The 27,419-nt window shown below is 40.0% G+C and overlaps 1 protein-coding gene and 1 long non-coding RNA gene across 4 annotated transcripts in view; one reads left to right on the top strand and one right to left on the bottom strand.

Annotated features, from left to right (window-relative positions):
* Positions 1-27,419, top strand: part of CHRM3 (cholinergic receptor muscarinic 3) — a 519,334-nt gene that overhangs the window by 15,055 nt on the left and 476,860 nt on the right. The window lies entirely within an intron of this gene.
* LOC122231706 lies at positions 16,215-27,065 on the bottom strand. 3 transcript variants are annotated; one of them, XR_006208935.1, is made up of 5 exons: positions 25,673-27,065; positions 25,246-25,317; positions 20,401-20,501; positions 17,289-17,465; positions 16,215-16,959 (listed from the first exon to the last, which is right to left on the bottom strand). It is a non-coding gene; the product is annotated as an uncharacterized LOC122231706 (long non-coding RNA). The 3 variants fall into 3 exon arrangements; XR_006208934.1 differs by lacking the exon at positions 16,215-16,959 and having other exon boundaries at positions 17,072-17,465; positions 25,103-25,317; XR_006208933.1 differs by lacking the exon at positions 16,215-16,959 and having other exon boundaries at positions 17,072-17,465.

Here is a 27,419-nt window from a genome sequence, read left to right as displayed (position 1 = left end):
GGGTGGGGAAGCCAAATCTTTTTGGAGGGGTTCCAGGAACTTCTTAGTTAAAGGAATTTCACTTGAGAAATACTTTAAAGAACTGGTGAGGTTTAAATAGGCAGACATGCAAGGTACACTAATTAGGCAAAACTTACCTTACATGTGGAAACTCTTTGCTATTTTTTGTCTGTGTCAGAAACATTCCATCTCAGAGTCTTTGCACCTGCTATTCCATTTGGAACACTCTTTCTGGAAATCTGTACAGCATGCTTCTGCACCTACTTTAGGTTTTTCTCAAATGTCACTTGATCAGGCCAGCATTTTGTGACCACCTCATCTGAAATAGTATGAATTCTCTTCCACTATTCACTGTCTCCTCAATCTCTCGTCTCTTCATAGTATTTATCACCACCTGACATCATGTGTATTTATTTTTTCATTTATTGCCTGTTTATAATCCACATAATATGAGCTGAGACCAAGAATTTAATTTTTTTTAAACTGCTAAATCTCCAGTTCCTAGAACACTGCCTGGCCCACCATAGGCTCTTAACAAACACTAACCGACTAAGAGAATACTCAGTGCCACTTTTGCATTTCTTGTCACATAAACACTGATAAACTTACCCCGTATTGTCCATTCAGCCATGGCCCTTTCTTTTGTACATTCATATTAAAATCATCACTCATAGCATCATTTACAGTGAAGTATAGAATTATAGATGTGCAGAACAATGAAATAAACTAGCACATTCACTCAGATTTACCTGATTATGGCTAGCCTTGTTTCTAATAATGTTATTTCCCCTATTTTCCCCTTAGAATTACATAAGAGAGAAGCAACTTGCTACCTTCTAATTTTTTAAAATTTTATTGTGCTCACAATAAATAAATAAATAAATAAATAAAATGTATTAAATAAGTGCTCACTTAATTATAAGCATATGCACTAAAAAGGAAGTCAAGAAATTCTTTGGGTTATAAAATGGAAGGGGAAGTCGAAGGACTTTTCTGAGTTTGATTCTGTGGCGTAATTAGGAAGTCACCAGTGAGTACCTACTATGTGTCACTGTGCAAAAAGTGACATAATCACGAGTGTGTTGGCCCAAAGTACCACAAGATACTTAATTTTCTACATTACTTGGCTAATATGCTTTCTAGCAGTTTGGTGATTCTGAGGCTCTTAAAAATAACCAAGTATCATACTCTGTTAGGTTTTTCACAGCAAAATCTAGGTCTTGACATATTGCCAAACATACTTGAAAATAATGTATTCTATTTTTTCATTCATCAGATTTTTTTTTTTTGAGCAACTGCCCATGCCAGAATGCTGTTCCACGTCAGGGATACAGTGATGCCGAAAAAAGACAGGGTCTTGCCCTCAAGAGGAGCTTCAAGCTTCAGTGAATCAACTAATTGTTCTTGCTATTGAAAAGTAGCTTTAAGGGGCGCCTGGGTGGCTCAGTCGGTTGGGCGGCCGACTTCGGCTCAGGTCATGATCTCGCGGTCCGCGAGTTCGAGCCCTGCGTCAGGCTCTGTGCGGACAGCTCAGAGCCTGGAGCCTGTTTCGGATTCTGTGTCTCCCTCTCTCTGACCCTCCCCGTTCATGCTCTGTCTCTCTCTGTCTCAAGAATAAATAAACGTTAAAAAAAAAAAGATTAGCAGAAAAGTAGCTTTAAAAAAATGTAATAAGAGTATAATAAATATAATATAAATATTATAATAAGTAATCTGGCTTGAAGGGTGCTGATCCGTGGGCATCACCGTGAGATTGACATTCCTAATATGGTAAATTTTGCTCTGATGATGGTGGGATAGGAGGCATTCCCTGGAGACGCTGTTTCTCTGGAACCTGCAGATCAAAACGCACACACACTCGACTGTGTGAACCATCTTAGCAGCACCCAGAACTCGGTTGGGGCTGAATCTCTCCCATCTCTCAGGTCTTGAAACCATATGTGTAGGTGAGAACTTTTGTCTGGGCTCTGAATCAAAGTGGGAAACGATGCTTGTACAGGCATGGTTTCAAAACAGGTATTTGGAAGTTAGGAAAATATTTTACTGGAATCACATGGAAGCTATTGTCCAATAGAATGTGAGGTTGTCACAAGCTTGACCTCTTGATCGCTAAAAGGACAGTGAGATGCTTGGAATTGGTAGCAAGAGATTCACTGAGGGGCACCTGGGTGGCTCAGTCAGTTGGGCGTCCGACTTCGGCTCAGGTCATGATCTCACGGTCCGCGGGTTTGAGCCCCGCGTCGGGCTCTGTGCTGACAGCTCAGAGCCTGGAGCCTGTTTCAGATTCTGTGTCTCCCTCTCTCTCTGACCCTCCCCTGTTCATGCTGTGTCTCTCTCTGTCTCAAAAATAAAGGTTAAAAAAAATAAAAAAAAGAGATTCACTGAACAGAGAATATCTTTTGTTAAAACAAAATCAGTGATGTAGATACTAAAGCAATTTTCATTTGAGGGCATCTGCTGCTCTAACCTTTTAAAGAACATTTTGCTGTATGGTATCAGATGGCTGATATTAACCTTAAAATGTTTTGTTGTTGCTGTTTTTTAATAGTTTTTTTAAAGTTTTTATTTTATTCTTATTTTTGAGACAGAGAGTGCCAGTGTGAGAGAGGGGCAGAGCGAGAAAGAGAGAGAATCCCAAGCGGGCTCCACATTGTCAGTTCGAGCCTGATGTGGGGCTCAAACTCACAAACCGTGAGATTAGGACCAGAGCTCAAATCCAGAGTCAGGCACTTAACCAACTGAGCCACCCAGGCATCCCAACCTTAAAAATGTTTTTAACCACAAAATGCTGTCATGCTCCCAGAATTATAAGGTCCTTCTCAATTGTTACCAATTTCCATTCTGAAGCTCTCCCACCATTATTTTCCCTCTTAACCTTCTTTTAATTAAGTGTTTCTTATTCGGACTTTTTTTTGGTCCTAATCTCTGTAACCCATGAAAATTTAATACCATGCATTCACTGTGTAGCTGTTTGTAAAATGTGGCCATTCAGAGATTTGGAAACCATTGCAATCTCTAAAACTTTTTTTTTTTTTCCCTCTAAGAACCCATTTTAAAGGCTGGGTATGCCCTTACATACTTTGATCATTTACCAGGACAGTATCAAGGCAGAAGTGGTTCCATGGCCCCTCACACTTCATGGTGCTTTTAGTCTCCTTTGCCGTTCCCCAGAAAAGTTCTGTACCGTTGACGTGATTCTCTCATGGAAGCACGCAGGATCCCTTCCCCACCATCTCTCTGCTGGAATCCTCTGATCCCTCAGGACTCGTGCTAGAGTGGACGCATCTGCTGTCCCTAAAAAAGGATTTCCAGTAAACCTCTACTACACTCTGGCCCCTTAATACTGGGTTTTTGAGCAGTGGAGAAGGTCAGTGTGTTCTTCTGAGGCACAATAAGAAAATCCAAGCACAATTTTATTTATTTTCCAGCTTCTTACTGCTTTTCTCCAGCTCCACTGCTGTGGGTGTCCTTAAATTTGCTTTGTTCTGCCTGGCAAATCTGCCTGTTCTCACCACCCAAGTACACTTGAGATAAAGGGAAGCCTAGATAGGGCCACTCTGTTTTGTTTTCTTACACGATTTACACAGTTGTTGCATTCCTGTGTCATCAAAGAGTTTTGAAGCTTTTGTAATACCTCAGTCCTTCACAAAGTCCCATGGTTCCCAAGGCTGTGAGAAAATTATAGCAGCCCTCAGCGCCCCAGGCCTCCCAGCTTCCCAGTCTTGACAGGTGAGCATTTTTAACTCTTTAGGCTGTTTTTTCCCCCTCTTATTTACTTTCATATTTGTAAATACCATGCTTTGACTGATGTGTCTTACTTTTTGGCTTTTAGTTTTTTCAATAACTTTTTAATGTTTATTTTTGAGAGACAGAGAGAGAGTGAGCATGAATTGGGGGAGGGGCAGAGAGAGAGGGAGACACAGAATCCAAAGCAGGCTCCAGGCTCCAAGCTGTCAGCACAGAGCCCGATGCAGGGATTGAACTCACAGACCACGAGATTGTGACCTGAGCCAAAGTTGGCCACTCAACCTAGCCAGCCACCCAGGCACCCCTTACTTTCTGGCTTTTAGAATTTACTTCTTACTATAGAAAACCTCCATCCTTATACTGAGAAAATCACATTAAAATTTTGGTTATAGGAATATTCAATGTTAACATGTTTTGACTATATAAATGTTACTACTGAACCATTTAGTGAACTTCTTATGATATTTTCTCTTTTTGTATTTTTTTTTATTTTCTAGGAAGTAATACTTGTCTCATGTTCTCCCTTTCTCTCTCCCTCCCTTTCTTTCTTTTTCTTTCTTTCTTTCTTTCTTTCTTTCTTTCTTTCTTTCTTTCTTTCTTTCTTCCTTCCTTCTTCTTCTTCCTTCCTTCCTTCCCCCTCCCTTCCTCCCTTTCTCCCTTCCTTCCTCCCTTATCCCTTCCTTTCTCCCTTCCTTCCTTCCTTCCTTCCTTCCTTCCTTCCTTCCTTCCCCCTCCCTTCCTCCCTTTCTCCCTTCCTTTCTTCCTTCTTTCCTCCTTCCTTCCTTCCTTCCTTCCTTCCTTCCTTCCTGTCCTCTTTCATTTATTAGGAGCGTTCCAGAACTGTTTGCTCTCTAGACCTGCCATATATCTGCACTCTTAAGATATTCCTTCACTCTACTCTTCCCTGAATTACCCCTTTTCTTCAGAGTTCCTCAATTTTACCATCTGTAGTGTGAGAAGGATAATTACTATTCCTTGCCTCTTCTGGTTATCAGGAAGATTAAACTGAGTATATGTATAAGCCCTTAAGTAGAACTTGCACGTGGTACGTGCCCCAAAAAACAGTGTTATTATCACTGCTGTATCTACTGTTTTGTTGTTATTTTTCTATTATTATCTTACCAGTCTCATCACCGTCTCTATGACATGATGTGAGTAGAGTAAGAGATTATTGTAGAATAAGTTAAGAGTCTTGCAGAATGATTATGTAGCCATAATTATTACAATTACTATTAATGGTACTGCAGACTTCTTTCATGGATAAATCAGAGCAGATGCCTCATGGAGGAGAGTCTGGCTGAGGGTTGCTGGCTGACCGCTGCTGTCCAGACCTCGCTTGTACTTTGACCCTCAAAAGAAAGGCCCATTTCCTGGGAGGGTTAGAACTGAACCGTAATCCAAATTGAAATTAAACCATCATGACTTTTAATAGTCTTCTATATTTTTTGTGAACGTCAGTCAACTACTTCAATATTAATTTGAATGAAACTGTAGAACATAAAAGCATGAATGGCTGTGTTGAAACACAGAACTCACTTGCACAGGTTATTTAGTTAATTAATTAAAGGGAAGGACTCAGGGTGCCTAGGTGGCTCAGTCGGTTAAGCATCTGACTTCGGTTCAGGTCATGATCTCGCGGCTTTGTGGGTTCAAGTCCCTGCGTTGGGCTCTGTGTGGACAGCTCAGAGCCTGGAGCCTGGAGCTTGCTTCGGATTCTGTGTCTCCGTCTCTCTCTGCCCCTCCCCAAGTTGCACTCTGTCTCTCTCTCGAAAAATAAATAAACATCAAAAACAATTTTTTTAATAAAGGGAAGGACTCAAAAATAAGTGGATTTAGATGTTACTGTGCAGTTAGAGTGGTTTGGGGGTATAGAGAATACACAAGACACATAGACACACACTTTTTTAAACTAAAGAAGTAGACATCAGCTTGTTTTCTGTTGTTCTTATTTCCATTGCAAATGTTTACTTGGGTGGTTTTAAATCATATGAATGATACCAGAATAATGCAGACCCAAGGTGGGGAGTGTTTGGTGACAAGAAACGAGGGTTCTTGTCTTGTCTCAGGTTCTCCCTGAGAATGTTCTCCCTGAAGTTCAAAAAGAATTTGAACCTAGGACCTCGTCATTTGTGGTAATTTTGTGAGCAATCCCGGAGTTTGCTGTGTCTCTGTAGCTGAAAATCCAAATGTGTTTGAGTGGGTGGTAGGGCACTGGCTCACCTCATCACTGCTATGTTTTGTTTTGTTTTGTTTCACTACTATGCTCTTTGTTTCATCTAATCCTTGGTTTCTTTTCTATTCACAATTAATTTTATACTGAACACACATGCTTTGTGACAGCTGAATACTTGTTTTTGACGTCAATCAAAAGAATAATTCTACGATGAATCACACAAGTGGCTTACCTTTTTTTTTTTAACCTTTATTTATTTTTGAGACAGAGAGAGACAGAGCATGAGCAGGGGAGGGTCAGAGAGAGAGGAAGACACAGAATCCAAAGAGGGCTCCAGGCTCTGAGCTGTCAGCACAGAGCCCGACACGGGGCTCAAACTCACGGATTGTGAGATCATGACCTGAGCTGAAGTCGGACGCCCAACCGACTGAGCCATCCAGGCGCCCCTGTGGCTTACCTTTTTTTTAAAGGGGTTCATCCCTTCCTTACTTCGATTTTAACAAACCTAGGTAATTTTTAATACTCACTTAGGTTGCATCTACCTCAGGCAAGTGTTTCCAACAGTTTGATGTTATTTGGAACACACTTTCCAAGTTGCCTGTGCTATGTGACATTCAACAAACATCAGCCTCTACCTTATGTTTGCTCCAAAGCAGGTAGTAAAACAGCTGGAACAGAACAAAATAGTTCAGAGCAGATAACATCCATTTCAGAAAAATGGACTAGCATAGATAGTACACTTAATTTCATATATTTTCCTAAATTCAATTCAGCTGAGATCAAGGAGGATTGATTCAATATATAGAGTAGAAACTGAACATGCATTTTATTTTATGATCAGTTTCTTGGGAGCTCCTGCCTTTATGGAACATATGGCTAGTAGTGGAAATACTGGTGGTGGTGGTGAGTTGTAGGAAACCAGCTTGACCCCTTTTTTTTTTTTTAATGTTTATTTATTTTTGAGAGAAAGAGACAGAGAGCGAGTGGGGAGGCGCAGAGAGAGATAGGAAGACACAGAATCTGAAGCAGGCTCCAGGCTCTGAGCTGTCAGCACAGAGCCTGACACAGGGCTCGAACTCACAGACAGTGAGATCATGACCTGAGCCAAAGTCGGACGCTTAACTGACTAAGCCACCCAGGCGCCCCAAGCTTGACCCTGTCATACAGAATGATTCACTGTCAATAATATAAACACTAATATTTACCCAAAAAATGCTGGGTTCTTGCTCTGTGTTAGAACAGTGCTAAGTATTTCCTTTGTAATATCTCATTTGCCCTTAAAACAATACTGCAAGGTAGGTATCCTGTCTGATTAATAGGTGAGCATAATAAACCACACATACGCTAAATAACTTGTCCAGTCCAGGTATGACTGTGGTTTTGGTTAAAGGTATTTGCAATCTCCGGACTAAAAAATGAAACTTATTGAGGTGCCTAGGTGGCTTAGGCAGTTAAGTGTCCGACTTTGGTGCAGGTCATGATCTTACAGTCTGTGAGTCTGAGTCCCATGTCAGGCTCTGTGCTGACAGCTCAGAGCCTGAAGCCTGCTTCAGATTCTGTGTCTCACTTTCTCTCTTCCCCTTCCCCACTCACACTCTGTATCTGTCTCTCACAAATAAAAATAAAAACATAAAATTTTTTTTAAGTTACTCATAATAATGTTACAATAAGAGGTTATTTTATTCATCTAAGTAGGATCATCTACTGCTCTCAATATGATCTCTTTGCAACTTGGACACTAATTTAGTGATCTTATGTAAATAATGCATTGTGGCTATAAAAGATGACAGATGGAATTACTCAGTTTCCGTGTTTGGTATGGATTTTCCAAACGGTAAACATTTAAGGGGAGAAGAGCAGACTTTTCAAATAGGAACGTGTATTAGTGATTCTGCCACTGTGCTCAGCTTCTCTGATAATTCAAGTTGTTGAGAGTTCTAGAAGGCTCTTCAGGAACAGAATTAAATATTGTGGGGAAACCACAGTTGATCTGAATCTCAAAATCTACCTGAAGGAAATAAAATCATAAAGACCATTCTTCATTTGAACATCGGTCTTCAATGATCATGGGTTGGTTTTTGTTAAATGATAATTTAGTTTTGTGGACTCATTTTTATCTGACTGTGTCATTCATTTTCCCCTAAAGTTTAGATTATATTAAAAAAATGACAAGATGTTGTCAGTGCAGAAACTAACTATTGGCCTATGTAGTAAAATAAAAGAATTTCCCCTTCCACGAAAGAGAGGTGTTCTCTGTAGAACACTATTGTTGTTCTCTGAGGTGACCAGTAGAGCCTCATATGGGCATTTCCTTCACATTCTATGGGATCTGACTGTTTGAGTGATAAAGCCTCGAGAATAGGAACCAGAATGAAATATATTTATATCTTCTTTCTGGTGAAAATATATCCATCAATACTAATGACTATGAGGTATCAGAAGCAGTTGTTAACTTTGTGTTCTTCTTTTGCTGCCAATTAATATTTTCCTTCTTTTCAGAAAATGATTTCGTGGGCTTCTGGTTTATAAGTCAAGACAATGGAGGGGAAAAGCGTAAATGAAAGAAGTGTGTAAAACTGAGCAAGGAATATGCCCTCACATTTCACACTCATTCCAGTGTTGGAAGGTGAGGAGACTTTCTCGAAGGGTTTATATGTAACCTTCCTCCTCTCCCATGGATATGGTTTGGGAGCCCAGATTGCTGCTGGCTAGTAAGCTGCTTTAAACTCACTCTTTTTTCATTTCTTTCTTTCTTTTTTTCCTCCCTTCCTTCCTTCCTTCCTTCCTTCCTTCCTTCCTTCCTCCTTCCTTCATTCCTTCCTTTCTCTTTAATGTTTACTTATTTTGAGAGACAGAGAGCAGCAGAAGGAGAGGGAGAGAGAGAATCCCAAACAGCCTCCATGCTGTCAGCACAGAGCCCAACACGGGGCTCAGTCCCGTAAACTGTGAGATCATGACCTGAGTCAATATCAAGAGTTGGACGCTTAACCGACTGAGCCACCCAGGCGCCCCAACTCTCTCTTTAGATACGAAGTTGTGTAGTTGGGGAAGACAAGGTGCTGGGTCATGCCATTGTCGATAAGGCTGAAGGAAGGAGAGCCAGTAAGAAGGAAGGAGAGCCAGTAAGAAGGAAATTGCAGGAATTGCTTTGGAATTCATGGAGCAAAAGTATGGAACAAAAGGGTAAACTATTGTGAGGATCCAGGGGTTCGTTTGTACAATAAAAAGAAAGGTCTGCGAAAACAGAATTGTGCAGTATCAGCGGCTACCTAATAACAAACTGACTAGGTGGTTTTACAATCACCCTACCATCTGTTTCTGAATTTGGGGAAAAGAGGTACATGTGAACTTTTCATCATTTTTCTAAGATGAGAAGAAAACAATTTAGGCTGGGAGTATGTGTTGCTCACACATGCTGTTTTCAAAAGAAAAAAAAGGTGTGAATGGAGAAAATTTTAAGATGTGAAATTCATAGACTTCAAGATAGAATAAAGAATATAGTCTGGTATATTTTAGAACAAGTAGTCTGGGCTCCTGGGTAAACTTTAAGTTTGTTCCATTTAGTTCTCTAAAGAAAAGAAAAAGAGATTCCTCCATACTCCTTTTTTCAGAATATTGCCACAGAAGCTGACAGAAGGTTAACCTCCTAATGAGCAATAAATTATAAGTTAAAATAAATTATAGGTTAATTGGTTATTATCCCAGTCACTCTTCATAAATTCTAGGTTTTAAGCCAGTGTACAGATTAAAAAATTCCATTTTAATTTTTGATTTTTTTTCATAATTTGCATGTATATGTATATCTCTTTAGAATATATTTTGGGGTCAGAAGTTACTTTGAACTATCTGAAGACATCTGTTTAAAATATTCCTAATTTTATATTTTGAAGTCGACAGGACTTACTAATTTTGAATTCCATAGGTTTCCTTCTTGACTAAAGACAGTTTGGAAAAATAGCACAAATTTTCAACCCTAGACAAGTGGATACAATGATGAAAATAAGCAATCGGGTCATGAAATTTGTTAGAACTATTTGAGAGCAGATAACCAATTGTAACATATTTGTTTTTCCTTTTCAAAGTTGAAAAAAAAATTTTTAATGTTGATTTATTTTTGAGAGACAGACACACAGAGCAGGAGAGGGGGAAGGGCAGAGAGAGAGGGACACACAGAATCCGAAGCAGGCTCCAGGCTCTGAGCTGTCAGCACAGAAACTGACGCAGGGCTTGAACCCACAAGCTGTGAGATCATGACCTTAGCCAATGTCGGACACTTAACCGACTGAGCCACCCAGGCACCCTGAAAAGTTTGGAAGGTTTTTAATGACTAAAAATTTCATTCTTTGGGGTGCCTACGTGGCTCAGTCAGTTAAGCGTCCAACTCATGATTTCAGCTCGTGTCATGATTTCACAGTTCATGAGTTCAAGCCCTGCATTGGGCTCTGTGCTTAGGGCACAGAGCCTGCTTGGGATTCTCTCTCTTCCCCTCCCCTGCTCGTGTTCTCTCTGTCTCTCTCTCAAAATAAATAACAGTTTGAAAAAAAAATTATATTCTTCAAAACCTGGTTTCTTTAAATAAAGGAGCTGAAAACTCGAACGCATCTGTCCTCCTGGCCTGGGTGTTTCTTAGAGAGAAATTATGTTGACATTGGTACTGCAGTAGGACAAGTGTAGTGCTTGAGAAGGAGTGTACTGGCCGTGATAATCAGTCACTTCATGAGTGGCTTCCTCAGTGCTGCCTCATGGGACATTGGTGCACACCATTCTTGGTGACTTTGTTCTTTAATGAGATGGGAAATCATTGGCGGGAAAGAACAAATCCAGTGTGTGCTAAACATGAACGTGTCTTTTAAATAGACCTTGAAGGATCTGTAGGATTTCTGCAGCAGAAATGATATTTATAGAGAGGGGCATGCTGGTATGTGTCGTAGGCACATTTGGGGTGGAGGATGGGTACCTGGCTCAGGTTGTCTGCGGCATAGGATAAAAGCAGGAAGGAAAGAAGTGAAAGACAAGACTCACAGCCACATTCTAGTGGAAGGGTCCTTGAATTGCTCATCTCTATCTGGTATGTGCTCTGACTTGTCGTATTTGTTTTAATTTTTCTTAACGTTTATTTATTTTTGAGACAGAGAGAGACAGAGCATGAGCAGGGGAGGGGCAGAGAGAGAGGGAGACACAGAATCTGAAGCAGGCTCCAGGCTCTGAGCCGTCAGCACAGAGCCTGACGTGGGGCTCGAACCCACAAACCGTGAGATCATGACCTGAGCCAAAGTCGGATGCTTAACCGACTGAGCCACCCAGGCGCCCCTGACTTGTCATATTTTTGAAGGCAGAGACATGAATCCCTTCTTTCCCTAATCCATAGTATTGCCTCAATGAATCTGTGAGTTTGACTTGATCTGACTTTAGATATCCAGCTCTCAAAAGGGTTTTTGTAAGTACCTACTTATTAGAGTCAAACAAATTTTAGTACCATAAGCTCCCACCCAACCTTTCCATATGGATTAACTCTTTTGGAAGAGTTAGGATGAAAGTGTTAGGCTTTTCATATCTTTAACCACGTGGAGATATAACTCATCTTGACATTTGGATTTTAAGTGATAACAACATGTACAATTGGATTTAAGATCTGATGTTAGGAAATCACAAAGGAAGGATTTTATAAGACTTTTAAGTTTTATCTGCCTGTTGTTTTGAAGGAAGATAGCTAAAAAGAAGGATCAGATCGTGTGTGTTTAAAGCTTTTGGACTTGAGGCGTCTGTGGTCCATATTGTTCATATGTTACGGAATTTAATAAAATTAGATGTAACAGTTCACATATAACCATCAGGATGCAAATGGGGAACAATTTATTGTCTAAAAAGATCAAATGTAAAATAACTTCAGTCTTTCGTTTCAAATTCTATCATTCTTCGTGATCTTATTGCACAACACTTGATTCGGAAAACTTTTATTTTATTTGTTTGTTTAAAGATTTATTTATTTATTCTTGAAAGAGAAAGCATGGGTGGAGGAGGGGCAGAGACAGAGGGAGAGAGAGAGAAACCCAAGCAGGCTCTGCATTGTCAGCACAGAGCCTGATGCAGGGCTTGAACACACAAACCATGAAATTATGACCCGAGCTGAGGTCGGACACTTAACCGACTGAGCCACCGAAGTGCCCCTGATTCAGAGAATGAAAGCATAGACTGCAATTCTCAAAGCTCTTATGAAGCTTTAAGGAAATTGAGGCATTCTGAATCTACCTGAGAGATTTTGATTCAATAGGTTTTTAAAAGTTTCACAGGGGATCCTGATTTATAGCAGAGTTGAAAGCCACCAAGCTGGATATTTATTAAGTTTTTGTAAATTTAATAATGTTGATACACTTTAATTAAGGAACATTTCAATTTTAGTCTAAAAATGAGTTTCATAATAAGAAATCTTAGTGAGGTGTTTCCTCACTCTGAGTAAGGTTATTGAAAATACTCTGTATCTTTTAAGACTGATAAATAGTATTGATTTCAGTATAAATCCTCTGGGACAATTATGCTGGCTTCCCCAGTTTTTTGTTTAATATGTTTTCTGTGAATGGTTGAAGTTTAGATGTATTTATTAGCTTTGTTTTTGAAGAAAGAAAGAAAATAAAACTTGGATAAGCCTACTGTGATATTAGGACATTGGAACATGATGCAGATAGTTTTTTCTTCTCGTATTTGACCCATAGATCTGGTGCTCTGTCATTTGATAAGTTTATCTAATTTCCTACAAGTTAGTCTACTTTTTAAAAAGAATTCATGTGTTAAATTTTTTAATGTTTATTTATTTTTGAGAGAGAGAGACAGAGCATGAGCAGGGGAGGGGCAGAGAGAGAGGGAGACACAGAATCCGAAGCAGGCTCCAGGCTCTGAGCTGTCAGCACAGAGCCTGACACAGGGCTCAAACCCACAAACCATGAGATCATGACCTGAGCTGAAGTCGGACGCTCAACAGACTGAGCCACCCAGGCGCCCTTAGAATGGTTGTTAGAAAGAATTCTTCCTGGAGCACCTGGGCTGGCTCAGTTGGTAGAGAATGTGACTCTTGAGCCCCATGTTGGGTATGGAGCCTACTCAATTAAAAAAAAAAAAGAATTCTTGGAAACATTGTGTGATTAGTCACAATTAGTAGCCTCATTTGTCCATTTTATTTTCTGACTTCCTTGTATGAAATACCACAATGTTATTAGTCTTTTATTTGGAGGGTACTGACCTTTTATTACAGTAAAATGACAGAGGGAGGTATCGATTTGCATTTGATTGTATAAGCTTCGCTTTTGGCTAATAAATATTTATCATTTAATTACATTTTAAATCTTAAACTCCCTTTTCAGATTCCCTGTAAATAATGTTAACTTAAAAATTTGCATTTGTATATTGCTTTTATATACGTTTACGTGTGTGACTTGGTATTATAAAAAGAATTTCTTTGCTCTCCAGATATATTAACCAGTCATTCTTGATCTGACCTCCAAAACATAGGTCAGGAAATATTAAGTGCTCTTATGCTTTTATTGAGAAATTCCAATCATCCGTGTGAAACTCACCCTGTGGAATGCTTCACCTCTAATGTGCTCTTTATCTCTCCATTTGTCTATATTAGGCTAGTTTTACAGTCTCTGGTCTTCATTGCCAAACCACACCATACTGATGCCAGATGGTTTTTTTTTTTTTATTGGACTAACAAATGTGCTTAAATTTCTTTTTATCTTGTGAAGAATGAAAGTTATAATTCATATTACACCATGGAGCGCACATAATGCAGTAATTGTAAGGCACGTAGATGTATTCTGCTCTGTACATGACTTGTCTCCATTGTTAAGTTATAACACAGATAACATCCCAGGAGAATGAAGGCTGTGTGATCCTTTAGCCAAGAGATCATAAATGAGGCCAGAAGCCACTTATCTATAATGGCCCGAAAAGGGGAGTTTATCTTACTCTTATATTTCATAAAACGTTTTTATTTAATGCCTGTGACGATTTCAAAGATGCTACCGTAAGAAAGTGTTGGGATCACAGGATTTGGACATAGACTGTGTTTTTCCCATTGCTGACTTCTGTTGAAGTTTGAAGCTTGACTGTGTTCAATAACTTCGTGTTCTAGGCCGTGCAAATCCTGAGAAAGTGACCTGGCCCGGTGTATGTAAGTAGGGAGGTTCTGGGAAGTCAGTAAATCATCGTTTGCTTTCTTTCTCTGTGGCCGTTACTGCTGTTTTTTAGTTTACTTTGTTTCTTTAGAACAAACATTGGAAGAGTGCGTAATGAAGTTGTATTATGGCAAGCTTCACATTTTTATTTTTAAAAGACCATCTTTGAAAAATTAAAAATAAATAAAAGACTGCCTTAACAATTGAGAAGACAAAGGTTTTGTAATGACAATAAGTTGTCTACGAAATACTTTGCCAAGAATAAAACCCATTTAATGCAGGAAGGCAAGGGATCAGGTAGGACAGGTCATTATGGGACAGCTTTGCATCTAAGGAAATGTAAGTATGATAGGAGAGGATAGGCCTCAAGATCAGAAGGTGTTGGGGTGCCTGGCTGGCTGAGTCAGTAGAGCATGCAACTCTTGATCTCAGAGTCATGAGTTCAAGCCCCACGTTGGGTGTAGAGCTTACTTTTAAAAATAAAATTAAAAAGAAGGCGTGGGTGCCAGTTCTGTTTGATCTCCACTGAGTTGCGTAAGTTTCATTTGATCCTTGGTTTTCTTATCTGTGACACAGAGATAGCACTATCGCTCTCAAAGGGCTGTAGGAGGACAAAGCGAAGTAAAGCATGCTAGTCACCTGCAGGGCACCTGTACCTAGGAAACTCTTGGGAAATGGATTGAAATTCCAATTTATTTCTTCCTCAGTGTTTCTTGATCTTTTTAGGACACGTGTCAAAAAAAAAAAAATAGGTACGGCAGGTGTGTACTGTTAATCCTCATATTTTTGCATTTAAAAGAAAATCATATGCAATCAAGAAGTTAAAACTCTCATGATTATGATAACTTGTTTATGGAACACTTTGACTAGAATAGCAGCTCTTTGCCACATACGCTCAAAGACCACCTGGGTTCCACTCATCTGAAGGTATCCATTAACCACTTAGCCTGTGTCTAGGGTAGCATCCTGGTAGAAGAGGGTAGAGTCAGAATGAGGAAGAAACACAGTATCAGATCCCAGCTTTTGAGCCATATTTGGGGAAGCCAGGACATTCAGTAAAACTATTTAACAATTATTCAATGTATACTTGAGTGGACTTTTATTGTAGACCAGTGTTACTAAAAGGTAGAGTCCGAAAAGATTATAAAGTAGGATTAAATTGGTAAATTTATAAAAAGCCTCAATCAGAGTGACTGGCACAGGGCAGAAACCCAGTAAGTAGGAGGTTTAAATTTTTTTTTTATTGTTTATTATTTTTGAGAGAGAGACAGAGAGACAGAGAGCAAGCAGGGAAGGGGCAGAGAGAGAGGGAGACATAGAATTGGAAGCAGGCTCCAGGCTCTGAGCACTCAGGACAGAGCCCGCTGTGGGGCTCGAACTCATAGACCGTGAGATCATGACCTGAGCTGTAGTCGGCCGCCCAACCGACTGAGCCACCCAGGCACCCCTGTAAGTAGTAGGTTTAAAAATTACACATATTATTGTGATTTTTTCCCCTAAGAAATAGAAAAACATTCAAGAAGAAAGCTTTGTAACTTCAGACCCAATGCCTCTTTCTTTGTGAAACCATATTGAATATCCAGAGACTGTCGACCTATTTCTCCACCATGTATCCACAGATTTCAACCACACCTATATTAGTGCACTTACACATAGTCTGACAATTGGTGGGGGATCCTGCTGGGTAGAATAGGCATTCCTCAGGGGAGCTGATAAGATCTCGTGTAACCGCATAGTCTGTGTCCTTGTAACACAGGACTCAGAACATGAGAATTCATTAATGAATATTTGTTGAATTAAATAACAGGTTTGAGCTGGGCATGAAGGAAATACTCGATTTTTGTTCATGGCGGGATTTTGTTCATGGTGGTGGGGATGGGTGAAGTCTCTTCAGGAAGGGGAACAATCTTGGGGCGCCTGGGTGCCTCAGTTGGTTAAACATACGACTTTGCTCAGGTCACGATCTCGCGGTTCAAGCCCCAAGTCAGGCTCTGTGCTGACAGCTTGGGGGAGCCTGGAGCCTGCTTTGGATTCTGTGTCTCCTTCTCTCTCTACCCCTTTCCCGCTCATGCTCTGCAACTAAATAAACATTAAATAAATAAATAAAATAAACATTAAATAAACATCAAAATAAACATCAAAAAAATAAAAAAAAGAGAAGAATGGGAACAATCTTTAAAGATGCGGAGATTGAAATGAGCATGCCATTTCATTCATTCATTCAACAAACATCTATTAAGCAGCTTTTTGGTGCCAAGCCCCTGAGTAAAAGCAGATACAGCTTCTCCCTGTGGAACATACAGACTAGTGGGAGAGATGGGCATTAATCAAACAGTCATGACAGTAAGTAGACATTTGTAGCTGGGATGAATTCCGCAAAGGAAAGGTACATGGAGCTCTAAGCGTCTGACCTAGTCGCAGAGGACAGAGTGTTAGGTGCAGTGTGGTGACAGGAGGAAGGGAGAGGACTCCTACGAAGAGGAGTGTTGCATACACAACATGATGGTCTGAAAGAAGGCTGTGGGCCGGTACAAGGGGGTCGGTGGCGGGGGGAAGGTGTTGGCCTGAAGAAGGCAGTGGGGACCAGATCAGATAGACGTTGTGAGCCACATTAAGGAGCTTTGACTTTGTTGTAAGAACAGCCCAAACCGCTGAGAAGTCTTAATCTTGCGTGAGCAGTGAAGGAATGGCAGAAATCATCAGACTTTCACTTTGGCATTTCGAAGAGCTGACTCTGCCTGCGGCCTGGGTGATACTGTGGGGAAGGGCCAGAGTGGATTCTGGTTGAGGGCCTGGAGGGCTGTTGCACTCCCTCGGAGGCTTGGCCACGAGTGCTTCTGATGGAGACCGCACTTAGGATAGATGTACCTTGGGATAAGGAGGGATTAGTAACGTCACTACAAGTGATCTAGGAGTAACAGGAATTAAGGTTGAATAGGTAATACTGGGACAGGTGCTGCAAGCTGAAACCTTAGGTCCAATGGGTCAAACCCAAACCAAATGACCTGTCACATCTCTGCCTTTACCTTTCCTTCATTCCCTCAATCTTTTATTAGGTGAGTCGTTTACATATTCATCCATTCACTCAATAAATACTTATTGTGTGCCTACTGTGTGTGCCACAAACAAAACCATGTACCCTTGCTAACCTCAGTCTCCCTTTGCTCTGTCTCTCAGTTTATTGTAGTTTTTCTTACCCAAGTGCAACTCAAGCCTGTTCTCCCGAGACCACTTTGTGGGTCTTCCCAGTTAGAAATAGCAGCTTTTACCCATCTTTCCACCGGGTAGAAACATCGCAGCTCTCAAGCAGTAAGGCATTCTCCTTGATCAGTAGTGTGGACAGAGTGCTGTTTTTTCAGATTTGGCTCCTCCCACTGGAACAGAGACCCACAAAATACAGGCACGTGGTAAATGCTTATTCGATCAAGTTAAAATAAACTGAAGAAAACAAAGGAGGGGAGTTTTCCATGAAACGAAATTAAATTTTGTTTAATTTGAATGATGATCATTTAAATCTGGTCAAATGATGATCAGATTCTGATGATATCCGTAACCGTATGTGTTATTTTTATTATTTCCCTGGCAAATGACTGTTAATCCACATGATTGTTCACGTAGAATCTTCAAACACTCCATTCCATGCAATTGTGTTCTTTCGGAAATCTCTGATGAGCTGGGGAATCTAGCCTTCCCTGTGTCAGACGTGCCTCTCAGTGTATGCTAGACCAGCTCGTTGCAGCTCAGGAGAGCCCTGTCTGCTGGCTCCTATTTACTGATGTTGCCTTGGTAGCTTGAAATTGGCAGTGATGGCCGTATTGTCAGCACGGAAACTGCAAGTGCTACAGATCAGAGCTTTGGCCTTTTCCCTCAGAAAGCTGATTGTGAATTACTTTCTAGCACACCACTGCTTTGAATCCAAAACGCACCCACACACACAAAACAAAGAAAACAATTACGATTCATGGATTGCATTAATTCTGAAACACATGTGTGCTGTGTGTGCGTGTGTGTGTGAGCACGCGCGGGCACATACAGATTGAAATGGTTCGGGACTATTTCTAAGGCCTATGGGAAAAGCGAAATTTTGTTATTCTCATGTTCAGTTTGCTCCTCACTCATTCACTCACTCAAGCAATGCATTTATTTACTGGAGACTCTAGCAAACGAGGGTCTTTTTCCTCAAATTGATCCCAACCTAGTTGGTGAGAGACGGCAGGGATTCCTGTACAATATATTGAGGATGGAATCTGAACTGAAGTGGAAGCCATGCAGTTGCAGAGAAGTAAGAGACTTAAGAACTACGTAGGAGATACAACGAAAAATACTTGATAAAAGGCCAGAGAGAATGAGATAATTGCCAGTTTTCCAGATTATGCAGGCAGGTGGATGGTTGTCTGTCCCCAAAATGAGAATTACAGGGAGAGCAATGGCTTGAAGGGAGATGTGGGTAGGGCAGGCAGAGGTCCTTGAAGGAGATGGATTTAATTTAGGGTGTGTTAATCTGAAGTTATTTTAGAATACCTGGAAGGTGCTTTGAACTATATACTTGGAAATTGGAAAGAGATGGGTGATAGTGATTTAAAGTCATTGCCCTGTGGCGGCAGTCCAAGCTGAATGAGAATAAGATGGGGTATGAGTCAAGATCCCAACAAGAAACAGAGGTCATGTGCAAATGGGGTAATTAAGGGGAATTCAATGATAAGATGGTTCATGGAGGTTATGGGAAGGCTTAAGGAAGCCAACTGGATTGATAAAACACACTGGGACCAGCAACAGAATAGAGCCATTGTCCACATTAGGTCTGGAGAGCCAGAGGGAAGGAGCACTTACCAGAACATGGACAAGTAGAAGCGAAAGCTGTAGATATGGCTGTAGGAGAGAAATGCCTAATAGTATTTATAGCCTTCAGTAGAGGAATTTGGCCCTTACCAGACTTGGCCCAGCAGGACAACAGGCTGGGGAATACATATTATGACCTCTCTCCCTTCCCACTCTCTGACCTCTGGTCTTCCATTGGCCAAATCCACAGTGAAACCAAAGGGCAAGGAAATGCTTTGAGGCTCTTTAGAGGTCATCTTCCTTGAGCACAGAGCAGGATAGGGAAAGGTATAATGAGATTGTGGACTTGGAATGGTGAGTGGAAGACAACAGGTGAGGTCATCTGAAGAGGCTGGGGCAAGACAGAGCCTTGAGAAGCACCAACATGAAAAGACAGGTAAGGAGGAGGAGCCTGAGTAAGGGCATCAAGGGCTAGATGGAAACCGAAGGGGACGGGTGGGGTGGTTTTGCTGGAAGGAAGGAGAACGTTGCAAGGAGGAGGAAACCATCAACACTGTCATATACAGGAGAAAAATCTAATAACAAAACTCCAGAGAGTGTCCACCAAATTAGTCACTGAGGGTCCTTGGTGACTCTTGTGACTTCGCATTGTGATGTGCACAAACGAGGTTATGAAATTGGTGGCGGCCACAGGAACGTATTTGTAAAATTCGGCACCGTGGTTCTTGCATCAAACATGAAGAGGATGGAGAGTCCCTTAAGAGTGGGACTGTACCTGTGCCACCTGTGCCCCTGTCTCTCCAAGCATACGCTCTGAAAGATGCGTGAGGGAAGATGGGTAATGATTAACTTTGGTGCACCAGGATGCTGTGCAAGAAAGGAAGGCAGTGGTAACTGCCAGCAGCAAGAGAGGAGGGGCCTGCCGCTTTCTGAAACCCCCTGGAGTCTGACACGCGTCCTGGAGTGGCAGACACAGTGTTTTCCATTTCAGAAATGGCAGTAGACTATTTCGCACAAGTGATTAGTAGTTCTTGTCTTTGGCACAGTCTGCAGTGGTATTTCAGAATACAAAATATGACCTGGTTGTGAATTGACAGGGAGTCAGAAATCGTTACATAGAACACGTTAAAGAAGAAAGGCAAAAGTCCTTGTATTTAGTATGAAATGTCAGGAGACTGGCCCTTGGAGGTGTGAGTGAAATGCATATAGGGAACAGCACAATACAGAGCAAACGTTCCATAAATGTATGTTGAATGGAGCAAAGGAAAACTTGGAGAGATGCTACCAGATTTAGTCATAAGAATACTCGGTAGAGGAAAAGTCCTCATTTTGTATTGTTCGACATCTCACCAAAGGATTAGCCAAAGTACCATTTTCACTATTTGTTTTAAGTTTATTTTTCCTGTTACAAAATATAAATCTGTTAACAGCACAACTACAACAGCAGTTTTTAACATGCCAACATAACCATATTTATCACTTTGAGAAATTTCTTTCTAGATTGTTGTGTTACGTCCTTTTTCTACTTACTGTATACACAGTTATGGATTAACTGCTTCCTGGGTCAGCTTTATATAGTGGGGATTCTCCACCTCATTTCTAGTCGTCATTTTTAGTGGCAGAAAAATAGCCTGTTTGAAAGATACAAGATGGTATTCTTAGTTGTCCTGTTACTGGGTTTTTTTTTCACGTTTTTCACTCTTACAAATATATATTATAATGAGGTTTTTGAACCCAGAACTTTACCCACTGAGTTTTGGGTTGTTAGGAATTTTTTTTTTTTTGGATTTTCTGAAATCAAATTACTAGGTCCAAGAGCAGAAACATTGTTATGGATCTTGATGCAATTTAAGGCACGTTGATATTACTATTTCTTAAGTTTGCCTTTGAATGAATACATTTTCAGTATCTCTAATACCTAACAACTCCCTAAACTAAGTAAAACCTAGTGGTTTGTGTGTGTAGGCCTGCAGAATGCTTAACGGTGGTAGCTCTGTGTAAGAGGGAAGTTAACAAAAGGACTTGAAACCCTTCATCCCTGAACGCAAGGACAGATACTTATTAAACTGGATTAAATCTAGTGAGTAAATTTTAATACGTGATTCTTTTTTTTAATGTTTATTTATTTTTGAGAAAGAGAATGAGAGAGAGAGAGAGAGAGAGAGAGAGAGAGAGAGAGAGAATATGAGCATGGAAGAGTCAGAGAGAGGGAGACAAAGAATCTGAAGCAAGTTTCAGGCTATGAGCTGTCAGCATAGAGCCCAATGCGGGACTTGAACTCAGGAGCTGTGAGATCATGACCTGAGCCGAAGTTGGATGCTTAATCAACTGAGCCAGCCAGGTGCCCCAGGTTTTAATACGTGACTCTTAAGTCATTATCTGTGATTTATTTCAGTCCAATTACCATCTGCTACAGTGCTTCAAACTAGATCAAAAGGCTAGCTGTGACCGGCTCATACCCAGTGTAACATATGCTATAAAACTAGGATGTGATTGTTATATACCAATGCTTACTTAATGTGTTTCACTCTTGCCCTGTGATTTTACACTGCAGAACTCAAGTGGATGGCACATATTTTCTGTGCTTTGCTCTTTTACACTTCTGACAATGTGTTGATTTTTTCATATCTGGTGTTTTTATCTGGCTAGTCTGATTGCATTTTTCTTCTCTTTGCATTTAATTATTTTTCCCCTTCTGTCACTATTTTCTGTTCATCTTCATTATCATGAGTTTTTCTCCTGTAACATCTCAATGGTAATTCCTTTATGTTTTCCCGAGCTACCTACACATGGGTTCTGCCTTCTTCATACTTCTTAACCTATTAAACCTTTCATTGCAATTAAATAAAACATGTGCTCAAATGGTATAAAACCACTTGATCAAGTAAATAAACACCCAGACAGTCCTGTAAATATTTTGCACTTTATAAAAATAAGTAAAACCCATAACTTAACACATCTTTTAACTTTTCACTTTTGATTCTAAATTAAGTAAATAAATGCCTAAAATACATGTAAGTTTCACAGACTCTCACAAACTACCCCTAAATACATCTGTTTAAGATGAGTTCAGCGTTTATAAATCAGCAGGTATGATTTTCATGTGACTGCTGGATTTTTTTCCACTCATTGGCCAAAATAATCAGAAGAAAACCATGTTTAGCTGAATTTTTGGAAAATATTACTATAGATAACTGGCTAAGCATTAAACATGGGAGACTCAATGTTTTAAAATTAAGACTTTTTTTTAGAGCAGTTGTAAGTTAACAGCAAAAGTGGGGAGAAAGATCAGAGATTTCCCATATATCCCCTTGCCCCCAAATATGCATAATCTCCCCCATGATCAACATGGACCCACCAGAGGGGGGTACATTTGTTATAGCTGATGTGACATTGACACATCATTAGCACCCAGTCCATAGTTTATATTATGGTTCACTCTTGGTGTTTACTGTGTATTGTATGTATTTGGACAAATAAAGATTACATGTATCCATCATTATAGTATCATACCCTATGTGCTCTATCCATTCACCCCTTGTCATGCCCCCAACTCCTGGAAACCACTGGTCTTTTTACTCTCTCCATGATTTTGCTTTTTCTAGAATGTCCTAGAGATGGAATCGTATAGTACTTATCCACTTCAGGTTGACTTCTTTCACTTAATAATATGCATTTAAGTTTCTCCCATGTCGTTTCGTGCTCTAATAACTCATTTATTTTTATTGTTGAATAATATTCCATGTCTGGATGGACCACAGCTCACTGATTCATTCAGCTACTGAAGGACAACTTGGTTGCTTCCAGATTTTGACAATTATGACCAAAGCTGTTATAAACATCCACGTCTTCGTGAGGAAATAAATTTTTAGCTCTTTTGGGAAAATCCCATGGAGGTGGGTAAGAGGGAAGAGTATCCTTCATTTTGTAAGAAACCACCAAGCTGTCTTTCCAAGCGGCTGCACCATATTGTGTTCGCACCGGCCGTGAACAAGAGTCCCTATTGCTCCACACCTTTGTCAGCATTTGGTGTTGTCATTGTACTGGGTTTTGCCCATTATAATCAGTATGTGATGGTAGATATCTCATTATTGTTTGAATTTACATTTCCCTGACGACATGATGTAGAGAGTAGATTCAATTAAAAAAATAATAATTTTTAGGGGCGTCTGGGTGGTTCCGTTGGTTAAGTGTCAGACTCTTGATCTCAGCTCAGGTCTTGATCTCAGGGTCATGAGTTCAAGCCCTGTGTTGGGCTCTGTGCTGGGCATGGAGTCTGCTTAAAAAAAGAAAAAAAAAACAGGACACAATTTTCATACCTAAAATCATACTGTTTTTTAATTCCCCAGATATAAACATACACACAGGTAAACATGTACACACACACACACACACACACACACATACACACACACACACACACACACACTTCCCCAAATACATATATCAAATGGCTGATAGGAGTTTTACTGTTTGCTGTTTTGGTTTTCTGTTAACATTTTTTTTTGCTTGACACGTTGCCTGGTATATTGATTTCTCTATAAGTAGATTTTTTGTAATATAAGAGTTTTCAGAGCCTGAGAGAAAGATAACAGCTAAGAATATCTTTGTTACTTCTAATATTAAGTGAATAATAGAAAAGTATTTTCAGCATATTGAAAATCATAACATCTGTTAACTTTAGTTGACCTTAGAGCTTCTTGTTTCTTTGTTTTATTTATTTATTTATTTATTTATTTATTTATTTATTTATTTATTGTAATCCCCATTTATTTGTAATCTCTACACCCAACATGGGACTTGTTGAACCCATGACCCCAAGATCAAGAGTCATATGTTCTACTGATTGAGCCAGCCAGCTGCCCCCGAAACTGCTTTTAAACCAATCCCTCTGAACCACACATTGTACTACTGTGCCAGACTTTCACTATGAATGATAGAATGTGACCTTCATAATCCTTCCATATTGAAAAATCTAATGAAATTAACTCATTTATTCACTGGTGCACGACATATTGATAGGTACCTACTATGCCTATAAAATGCTCTGGGATACAGAAGGAGAAAGATTAATTTACATAATAAATCTATGCAACCTAGTTAATTTTCCCTCTGAAATAAATTTATAAGGAACATAAGGATCACACAACAGTTTTTTGTTCTATCAACCCTCCACAGATTATCAAATCTGCTTCACTGATTTTCATTTTCAGGAAAAGGATTTTTAAGGGCTATAAAATAGCAATTAAAATGCCTGAGGTTATAACCGGGCATGCCAAATAATGAAATTAACAAGGTTCAGTGGCTCTGCATGACACAATAGTCTCTTTACCAACAGGGAAATAAATATTATCCCTCAAAGTTACTACATGTGGACTTAGGTTGGAGCAAAATAAACCCAGACAGAGTTCAAGGTCAGGCCCTGGCTTTTGAAGAGAAGACTGACTGTCAGTGTAAATTGCCTGAAGTTCCCTGCCTTTGCCACGCTCTGTAATTTACAGTCAAGGATAGTGTTGGTTACCACTTGAGTGATTCATTTCATTTATTTAGTGCTTAGTAAGTACTGTGAGAGATACAGAGAGGTGGAGAACACTGTTTGGCATCCTTTGAAGAAACTTTGCCAACAAGAGACCCCCCTCCCTCCATTTTAGGGATTTTTGAGATGGGACTCTAGTCCTGAACGACTTCCATTTTGATTTTACTGGGTCTAGAGACTTTCCCCCAAGAGTCAGGAAGTCGCTGCTTTGGGTCAGTCTGCTAGAGTGCTAAAAACTGTACTGTGAGCAGTTATAAAAATCCAGCAAGCCCCCGCTGTAAGGGAGAGCACACGTTTCTCTGTAACCCTCGACACTCCTTCTCTGTAACCATCTCCCTCATCCTTGAAGAATGTGGCTGTCACAGGAGTTGTGCATGGGGAATGTGCCACCCCAAGATGGCTTATAGAGGTTGACTGTCAAGGGGGGGAGGGGAGACAGATAAACGACATGTTCCAATTCAAAATCCCATCTGGAAGTGTCTGTTTGGCGATTACCTACTCAGTTTTCATAAGCAGTTTTGTTACCTCCTGGGAGATTCCTGGGAGCATCTTTTATTGGGTGGTAACGTCTCAGGGGCATTCCATTAGTTGGTCTGTGCACATATAATTTGACATGACATTCAGACTCTGTATTTATATCGAAATATATTAATCCTCCTCCTTAGTCACCTGGGTTTCACTTTTGTTTAATCTTACCTAATGAGCTGCTGCTGTGTGGCTGCTGTTTGCTATATGAAGAGTGAGTGGGGAAGATGCTCTGTAGGTAGACTGTGGGGACAGCTGTCTTTGCACAAGTGGACTAATTGGGGATTACTTATGCTGACCCCACGGTACGTCACCTGTAAGTGCTGTGCTGGGACGTCTGCGCTGTTTCCTTTGAAAAGTTGATTTTGATGTTCATCCTGTGAAAACTGTGATGTGATAAACAACAAGATATGTTTGAAAATAGAATGTATGAAAACCAAGCATGGTATTATTTAATAATCTAGAGAGAAGATTCAGTCTTCTCTGGTACTTCAGAACTGAAGAGAAACTGTCAAATTCAGTCAAATGCATTTTCCTACCCAAAGATAGTAAGTCTGTTAATATTCGATTATCACTTTCTCAGCCAAGTTTATAGGCTCTTTTATTTTCCAATACTGGGGCTTCTTAGGATAGGATTCTTGGTCTTTCTATTAATTCAACAATTATTTATCCGTCTCTGTCCCCTCCTTCATCCCCTCTACCCACCACACTCTGGCCTAAACAAATGTAATTCATCCTCACTTAGACGTTAGCCCTTCAGTCTTCGCACATTTCCTCCTCCCCACCCTCAAAACTGGCTTTCGAAGATCACAATCTGATCAAATTGCTTCTTTGTTTGAAATTCTTCGGTGGTTTCCATGAGTTACACTTGAGCCTTGACGCCTGATAACTTTACTTCTCTTACCTCTACACAAGCCTCTCCTTAGTTGGGCAGGCAGTGCCCTGTGATCTCATAATTCATTCCTTTATGTGCCCTATTTCTTCTACCTGGAAGGCCCTTTCCTGCCTTGTTTGTGTAGCTAATTCCTGCTTCTGTCTCCTAACTTAAGATAAACATCATCTTCACTTGGATATTTCATAGGACTACTCCATCTATATAGAAATAGAATTACTATATAGAAATAGAATGCCCTTCTGCATTCCAAGAACGTTTTGCGCAGTGCCTGCTATGATTTACCATGTAACACATGGTTTATATGATCTTCTTGTCTGTTTCCTCAGCTATAGAGTGACTTCCTTGAGAGCAGGAACTGGGTCTGATTTACTGCTCTTGTCCCAGCATATCCAGTTCAATGCAACAGATACTTACTGAACACCTACTATATGCTAGGCGCTAAGTGCTTGTAACACATCAGTGAACAAAACCGAAATCGCTGCACATACGGATTTCGATTCTAGCGTATAATATTTGCCTGGTATTGGAAGAGAAGGAAAGAGAACAGAGAAAGAAGGGAGGATGGAAGGATACACAGATTAAATTATGGGATTGGAATCGCTTTGAAAGGAAACAATAATGGGTATTTTGGTTGGGAATTTGAGATTGCCATCTATCAGTCTGTGGAAAGGGAAGCAAATTTCTTAGTGTTTGTTTGTTTGTTTGCTTTGTTTTGTTTTGTTTTCTTTCATGCTCTTTGTTGCTTTAGGACTTCATTATAGGACTCTACTGCCTGTGGAAGACAGTATTGTTCCCATTTCTTTCCTGTTAATAAATGTTAAATGTTTCATAAAACTGGGAGTAGCAAAAATTATATGAACGGTTGCCCAATTAATTTTTTAGAAATAAAAATACTAGTTAATAATGCTCAGTGCTTTTAAGGGTGCAATAAAAGTTTTTCTCACTATTATTGGTGTGATCACCACTTGGTATTATCCCAAAGAAATAGTGAGTAAGTGAATGAATGTATCTGCAACTTTCCTACCAATTAATACCTAAGGTAGGCTAGGCATTTAGAAGTTTCTTATTTATTTTTAGTAAGTGTCCATACTGTAAAAAATGTGTTCAGTGCTTTCCATGTTTGACAGATAATGTTTAGAAGTAATGAATTCCACCATGTTTATAGACTACGGAGATTTAATTTTGAGCTCAGATGGACCTTTGATTCTCCTAAAAAGCATTTTATGCCTTTATTTTTCAACATTTCCATCCTGTGATAGTTTGCACTGCAGAGGGCTTTATGCAAGGCATGGTTCAGAAGATCACACTTCTCTGTTGAGAATTAACGAGATGTGGTATATTTTTAACGATTTTATTTTTAAGTAATCTCTTTACTCGAGAGCATGGGGCTCAAACTCACAACCCCAAGATCGAGTCACATGCTCTACCGAGTGAGCCAGCCAGGAGCCCTTAGATATGTGGTATTTTTAAAAAATAATTTCGAAAGATACCGTAAATAATAATATTTGACAAATTTTTAAAAAATGAATCTGTGTATGCACGTGTTATGTGTATGCTCATGGGCATATAAGAAAGAAAGAGAATTCTTGGCTA

The sequence above is a fragment of the Panthera tigris genome, chromosome D2 (assembly GCF_018350195.1).
Source record: "Panthera tigris isolate Pti1 chromosome D2, P.tigris_Pti1_mat1.1, whole genome shotgun sequence".
Taxonomy (NCBI): domain Eukaryota; kingdom Metazoa; phylum Chordata; class Mammalia; order Carnivora; family Felidae; genus Panthera; species Panthera tigris.
Note: the sequence above shows the minus strand (reverse complement) of the source record. Positions and strands in the feature narration are given on the sequence as shown.